The following is an 8333-nucleotide window of genomic DNA, read 5'->3' as shown; positions in this document are numbered from 1 at the left end:
ATTGTTTAACCCATTGCCTGCAAGTGACAGGCTCCCAGATGGATTCATTCAAGCCCATTCAAGTCCTGGCTGCTCCACTTCTGGCTCAATTCCTTGCTTATGTCCTGCAAAATGAGTGGAGGATGACCCAAAGCCTTGGGACCCTGCACCCACCTGAGAGACCTGATAGAGGGTTCTGGCTTTCGATAGACTCATCTCTGAATGTCATGGTCATTGGGGAGTGAATCAGTGGATGAAAGATCTCTCTCTCTCCTTCTCTGTAACTCTGCCTTCCCAATAAAAATAATCTTTAAAAACAGTTTGATAATATTCAGCACTGAAATCACCTGATCCTGGATTTTTGTCAGCAGACACTTTATTAGTGTCTCACCCTCATCATTGATTATTGGTCTGTTCAGGATTTTTGCTTTTGTGATTCAAATTTTGTAACTTATGCATCTGCACAAATTTATAATTTCTTCTAGTTTTCCAATTTTTGGCATGTTATTGTTCATTATCATTCCTAAAATTTTCATATTTCTGTAGTATAAATTGTAATATCTCCTTTTCTCTTTATTATTTTATTGATTTGAGTCTTCTCTTAGTTTTACAAAACTGGATCTTTGGCCTTCAGTGCATGCACGATCTTGTTGAATTAATCCCTTGTTCGTTGTATTGTGACCTCTTCTGTCTCTTTCAACAATTTTAGCATCTTACTTTTGTAGGATACAAATGTAGCTACTCCTGCTCACTTCTAATTTCCACTTATACAATAATTCCAGTTTCAATGTGTGTATCTCTTTACTAAAGAAATAAATTTCTCGTAAGTAACATATTGTTGGGTCTTTAAAAAAATCCATTCATTCAGTCTGTCTCTTAAACGGAAACTTATTTCACTTACATTCAGAGTTATTACTGATGAATAACAATTTAGTCTTTATTTTGAATAGCCTTTGCTCTTTTAAAAGTAGATTTAATGTTTTCATACTCCTCTATTAATTTGTTTCAAAGCTATAGTTGCAAAGAGATGGGGAGACAGAGATTCTCCATGTGTTGGTTCGTTCCCAGATGGCCACAATGACAGGCTCTGGGCTATGCTGAAGCCAGGAGCTTCTTCCAGGTTTCCCACCTGAGTAGGAAGGGCTGAGCACTTGGACCTTTCCTTATGCTACTTTTTCTAGGCCATTAGCAGAAAGCCAGAATGGAAGCAAAGCAGCTGGAAAATGAAACAGAGCTCACATGGTACACAAGCATTGCTATGGCAACGTTACTCACTAGGTCAAGGGCAAATCCTATTTTCATACGATTTCATAATGCAGGCCTGCATGTTTTATTTCTGTAGGTAGCACATCCTTAAGTATCTTTTTAAAATGCTTACATAGTTGATTAGAGTGGGAAGGGTTGAGAATTAGGGGAAAGTGGATGAAACCACTATTTCCACACCTTTCGTATCTTCCTCCTCTATCTGGGGGAAGGAGTAAGAAAAGGGGAGAAGCCACACCCGGTTTCCCGGCTGCTTCAGTAACTGGGGATGAGAAACAACCACCAGATGTCATCCCAGGGTCCCCGATGTAGAGCATGTTCTGAGGATTCAGGTGGTCTTGATAGTTCTGACATGCTGTCAATCTCACAGATCCAAGGATGACGAGATCCTTCCAACATCCATTAGCTGATGGAGTCAATGGGTCCTGCAGCCCAGCCCCACCTTGTCCACCACAGATTCAGCCCTCATGTACTCCATTGGGAGTTGCAGCCTAGTCAGAGTGACCCCCACAAAACCCACACCAGGCCTGCCCCCAGCTCCGGCTCCTATGCCTTCCAGCATGTTCAGTGGACTGGTCCCATCTGCCCCACAGCCATTCAGCTGTCATACGCATCACTGGGCATTGGAGACTAATTCAACCCAAATGACTCACCCTCTAGCCCTCACTCACGCCAGTGTGTGCCACTGCCTGTCTAGCGAGGCCTGCCTTCTGGTTCTGGTTCTCATGCTCATCAGTAGGAGCTATAGCCCATCAGAGAAATGTCCACAGTTTCCCTACTGGACTTATTCCCTACCGCGGATATTGCACTCTCCAGCTGGCTCTGTAGTCTAGCTCAATAGGATTTACCCCAGTCCCAGCCCTTGTCAACTGATGATGCACCCAAGTCTAACTAGCTTGCCCTTATTCTGCCTCATGCCTGTAACAGTGGACACAATCAGTTAGCCCATCCTCGCTCTCCTCCTAGTCAATTCACAGACCAACAGGTGCTATAGTCATGCCGAGCTTGGTCTGCCCCAGTTCCACCAGCCTGAGCAGTGGCCTTAGCAGTGGAACCCCTCACAGCCCCCTTGCACTCTACCCTGCACCCTGGGTCTCACATGTATTGGTGGGTGCTGTGGTCCAATCTGGCATGGCCCATTTCACCTTGGCATATGCCGGTGGGCACTGTAGCCTGGTCTGGTCCAGTATGCCCCCAGTTCCAGCTTACACTGGCAGGTGCTGCTGTCTAATCTGACCCAGGAAGCCCGAGCCCTAATGTGAACTGGCTGGTATTGGAGCCTGACCCAGGCTGTCCTGCACCCAATCCTGCTTCTCAGATCTCAGGTATTATAAACTGGCCCAGCCTGTCCTGCCCCCAGATCTGATGCACACATATGCTGGCAAGTGCTGTAACCTGGCCTGGTCTGGGCTGCTCTTTGCCTTGGTTCTTACATTCACCTGCAGGGACTGTGTCATAGCAAAGGAGTTCCCTAAGCTCCTCTATCAGGTCCCAGTAATAGATCTCATGCACACAAGTGGGTCGTTGGCCCAGGCTGATTTAGTTTACCTCCTGATCTGGCAGGAACAGTGTCCTTGCCAAGCTGCCCCACACCCATTCCTGTTCTTATGGTTGGGTGTTACAGCCCAGCCACAACTGATCCATGCCCTGACACAGCTCTTGTGTGGTTTAGCGGGAGCCAAGACCTAGCCCAGTCTGTTTTACACCCACCCTGGCTCTCATGAGCACCACTGGTTTCTGGTGTCTAGTCTAGTCTAGTCCAGTCAAGCATGCCCAAGACCGAGTCCACATCCATGCCAAGGGACACTGCAGATGTGTTCAACCCAGATCGCTGCCCCCATTCTGGCCCTCATGCTCACCAGTGGGAACCACAACCCAGCTGGTTGTCCCTTTAACTCCCCAACCAGGTCTGTTCCCAGGCACTGATCTTGCATGTGCCAATGGTTGCTGTGACCAAGTCTGGTATATACCTTCCCCTGTCTTAGCCTTTGCCATCACTGCAGCCTGGCCTGGCCTGACCTGCCTACAGTCCCAACTGTCACTGGCTGCTGTTGCAGCCTAGCTTTGCCCAGTCTGCTGCCATTGTTGACTCTTGCAAACTGGTAGTTATGATAACTACAGCGAGCCTGGGTCCTGCACTTGTCAGTGAGCTAAAGTTGGCCTGGTCCTGCCTGGTCTGCTCCCACCCCTCCTCCAGAACTAACCCGCACATTTGCTAATCCACCAGGCCCACTCCCAGACCCTGTGTTGTGCCAGGAGATGCCTTACTGGACATAGTCTGCCCCCTCTGCCGTGGCATACGTATAAGCTGGTGGATGTTGTCCCCTGGCCTGCCCCACACCCTATTCTTTTGTGTGCCTTTGGGTTCTACAGCCTGGACCAGCTTGGTCTGTATCCAACCCCAGTATCCATGAGTCAGACTTAGTTCTAGCCTGTCACCACCTCCAGCTCTTAAGCAAACCTGCTGAAATTGCAGTTTCACAGGGGTGAGCCCACATACCCTCACACATAATCTGCTCCCAGACCTGTTTTTCTCATGTGCTGGTTAATATGTACCAGTGATTGGTATTTAGTGGTGGTTGATGTTAAATTAGCCCAGCTCAAGTGTGCTGGTGTTTTGGTCTGATCCTTACAGGTCCTTTCTGTTCCTTCTCCAAACTACTCAGTCTCAGCCCCCTCGCTTGCTTACCCTAAGTACGGTGGCCTCATCAATGGAATTCCCTCAGATGTCATTCCTCACCTGGACATGAGCTTGCAGGCCCCCACATGCCCCCTGTGCCATCCCCCAGATTTCTGGCAAGCCCGCAGCTCTAAGTTCCCGGAATCCACTACCAGGCCTGGAACTCCTCTGGCTTCCCTGCTGCTGGGGTTAAGCCACTTCACTGCCCACATACATGCCAGTCTAAAAAGAATCCAGGCCCCTTAAGTATCATTTCCAAGGTTGGTCATGTGTTGATGAATTACTTCTGCTGTTGCTTGTCTGATAAAGTGTTTATTTCATCTGCTTTTATAAAAGCTTTGATGGCTGAAGTTTTCTGGGATGGTAGTTTTATTTTTTTAAGAACCCCAAGACATGTGTTGCCTGTCTCTCCTGAAGTCCACTGTCAATCTGATAAAAGTGTCTTTAAATGTCATCTGGCACTTTTCTTTAGCAAATTTTAGAATCCTCTTTGTGCTGTATTTTCAAAAGTGTAACTATAGTGTCTTGCAGTGAGGTTCTTTTCAGATCATGTCTTTTTTGGTTTCCTATTCATGCATGTCTATATCTTTCTCTAAACTGGGTCAAATTTTTGTTTATTATTTCACTGGATTTGGGTCTGGCACACAGCCTCTCAGTCACTACTTAAAGCCAGGAGCTGAAGATATGCAAGGCATTTGGGTGCCAGGAGCTGGCTTGGCATCCAAGACTCTCAGCCCCAGCTTCACTCCACAGCCTCAAGGATAGCACTGATGGTGGATAGGGGAGGCAGGGCCCCAAGATGCAGCTGAAGCAGAGCAATTATTCTCAGGTCACTGTCTGTTGCCTGTGTTCTGAGGTAAATGAGATGTAGGAATCTTACACTGGAGCTGCCAGTGAGTAGCAACATGTAGTTCTTGAGGGCACATGAATCTTGGTGGAGCAGCTGCTATACCAGGGACTAGAGCCAAGAGCCAAGAGCCAAGATCACTGATTTGGATCTGGGCAGGTTTTAAAAATCCCAGATTAATTCTCTCAGTAAGTGAGCATTGGATTGCACTGAGCAGGACATACACAAATCAGCCTATTGTCTCCTGGGCTGGGTGAAGCTCAGAAATGCCAGGCAATTGCTCCGAAGAGAGGCAAGAAAGCTGCCAGTGTTGTGCAGGATGGGTGGGGCACAGAAACTTGAGGGGAAGTGGAGAATGGGAGGTAGTGGTGGCGTGCAGAGCCCAGCTGTGTGGAGCTGGATCTGCAGGCTTTCTTGGTGTCATTGTTAGAAGCACGCTGGGCTTATTGCCTAGAATGAGCACATTCGCAAGTTGAGTTACCTTATTAAATGGACCCGCTGCCCGGAGCATGGGTACACCCCCTTTTGTGTCCAGATTCTGCTGCAAAATCTACCTCTAGAGTGCAAATAGCTCTAACCCTGATGGGGCAGACTGGGAGGGAGCTCTGACCCAGTCCTAGTATTCACAAGTTTCAGCAGCACTAACTGATGCTTTGTTTTTTTTTTTTTTTAAGATTTATTTATTTTATTACAAAGTCAGATATACAGAGAGGAGGAGAGACAGAGAGGAAGATCTTCCGTCTGATGATTCACTCCCCAAGTGTGCCGCAATGGCCGGTGCGTGCCGATCTGAAGCCAGGAACCTGGAACCTCTTCCGGGTCTCCCACGTGGGTTCAGGGTCCCGATGCATCGGGCCGTCCTCTCCTGCTTTCCCAGGCCACAAGCAGGGAGCTGGATGGGAAGTGGAGTTGCCGGGATTAGAACCGGCGTCCATATGGGATCCTGGGACGTTCAAGGCGAGGACTTTAGCCGCTAGGCCACGCCGCCGGGCCCTAACTGATGCTTTGTGTAGTTAGGGGTGGGGTATGGAGTGGGGAGAGAGCACAATCGCCAGGTCTGATGAGGCAGGCATCCCTGCCTTTAGAGTCCTAGTGGTGGAGGGAGGTGTCCTTTCTGAGCAATTGGTTTGCAGTGACCAGATTCACCTCTGATGATTAGTGCCCATGTAAGCTGCTCATACAGTGGGCTCTACTGATGCTATGCTATCCATGATTTTCCCAACAATAGAAAAATCCCTCTAGTTGTAAAGCTGGGAATTCAGTTGCTGGTTGATTTTGCTTCTATGCTGCCACAGCTAGTCTCAGTGTCTTACAGAGTTCTCGATCTTCTCTCCCTGCATGCGGGTATTCTTCTGTGGGTACTCACTTGGAGAGGTGGCTGTTCTGGGTTTGCCTCAGTGAAGGAGTGATGAAGGCTGAGATTTTCTTCTTGATTATTGAGAACGCTATCAACCACAATAGTTTTTTTTTGTATGCTTAATTCATCAAAATTGTCTCCCATGAATTTGCCTAAATAATCCTTATTAAGGAGAATAAGATTATTGTGACTGAGATCGGCAATGGTAATTCACTCCTTGAGGCTGAGGCAGAACCCAGCTTCTCATGATGCACACAGCTTTTAGAAATGTGTTAGCAGGAACTGTGGAGGGGGATAGGATTGGGAGAGTGGGGGAGAGGAGATACTTACTCAAAATAAGCAACCAACAAGATTCTTCTTTTTTATTTTCTGCTTTGCCCTAGTTACAAATCTTATACATTTTCTAGTAAAAATGGAGGGGCCAGGAAGACATGATTGCAGGTAATACCCGTAAGTCTATCCAGTTTTCCTTGACCTTCTTGAATGCTTATTAAGTGAGTTTCTTTTAATTAAGATACCCAACTACCTTGATGTCTGGTAGGAAGTGTCCTGGATAGCCAATTGACATAATTAGTACATTAGAGAAGTGTATCACATGTTGTAAATTAATAACTTTACGCTCTGACTTCACAGAAGAGTCTTGTGTGTAACTGAAGTAAATAATTTGTTCATCACTGATGCAGCACTTTTTTTTTGTACTGGGAGCCAAGGAAGATGCTAGAAATACAGAAGTGAAGAGGATATGATTTTTGTCCTGGGAGTCTCTCTATTAGGAGTGCATGGTCCCAGTTATTACTTAGCGAGCGTGTCTTGGCACTGCGTGGGCTACTCTCTGTGCTCCCTGAGATCTTTGACCCCGTTTGCTAGAATCCTTGTGCTTCAGGCACATGGGTGAACAGTTGAAATAATACTTTTCCTGTCAGTCTGCTCAGGATGGGGTAACAAATAATCCAGCTGATGAATTTTGGTTTATTTTGTGTACTTTATGTTATTGTTTTGAAATCCAGCCTTGTCGTTTGTCTGAAGAAAGGACCTTAGAAGTGATATCTCTGTTGCTCATGCAGACTAAACAGCTGGAATTCATGGCTGGTCCCATTATATCCGTGATGTGTCTGTGGGAAATGGAGACTGTCTTACTCTGCATGGTCACACAGGGATTTGTGCAGTGTTTCTGAATAAGGCAATGCAAAGCATGTAATGCCTCTCACTATGGTTTTGGTAAAGTCAATTTATTACAGTGTTTATTTTCCAATTTCTCGAGACATTTTGTCAGCAAATGCAGGAGTTGTATTTCTCCAATGTCTGTTGTTTCATGTTGCTTAAGCTAAGGAGTCAGGACATCATTTTGAAGGGCACTCCTTTTAATGAAGGTCATTTATAGCTTTGCTGCATGGACACAAGTTCAGCCATCTCAAAAGCAGCACACGTTGTTTCAGGGACGAGATGAAGTGCATCGAAGACCATAGGACCGCTCGTAGTCTGAACTGAACTGCGGTTTGGTTTAGGTAGTTTTCTACTTGGTTTGGTTCCGTAGTCCACTAAGTGAAAGCTCTGATTACATTTTATAGCATATTACTAAGGAAAAATCTGCTTCATGTGCACAAAGACTGTAGTTTGCACATTTGATACCGTTGCTGGATAGACACAGTGTGCCAGGGAAAAGAAACCCATGGGATGTGCGGTTCTCCTAATCACACCACAGAGTCCTGACACAGGACTCCCAGGTGCTCTGGCCGACGTGCACCTACCTATTCCATCCCATCTAACATCAACCTGAAGTCCTGCAAACTACAGAGTTGTCTTTGCGTTAAGAAAGTAGCAGTTATAGACCCTAGACCACATGTGACTCTCCTCAAATCCCTGATAAGTGCGGGCAAAACCTGGATCTTTCTGCTTTAGTAAGTAGTTGGGCAATAAGGAAAGAAGCCATCATTTTTAGGAAGATGGCAATACCTATTGGAAGGAAAATACAATTGCTGGAATCCAGATTTATTATCTGAAATGGTTTTAGAATGAGGCAAAAAAAATGTGTGTGTGTGTTTGTGTGTGTGTTCCTTATTAACTCAACATCCTAAGTGTGGGATGGTGTCCTAGTTACACTGGCTTCCCTAATGACAAACACAATACCAACCACAGGCATGTCAACAAATAACCCTGGAGAAAGAAAGAAGGATAGAACAAAGGGAAAGGAAGGATAAGGTAAGGGT

This window comes from Ochotona princeps, chromosome 1, assembly GCF_030435755.1.
Source record: "Ochotona princeps isolate mOchPri1 chromosome 1, mOchPri1.hap1, whole genome shotgun sequence".
Classification (NCBI taxonomy): domain Eukaryota; kingdom Metazoa; phylum Chordata; class Mammalia; order Lagomorpha; family Ochotonidae; genus Ochotona; species Ochotona princeps.
This window is presented reverse-complemented; position numbering follows the sequence as displayed.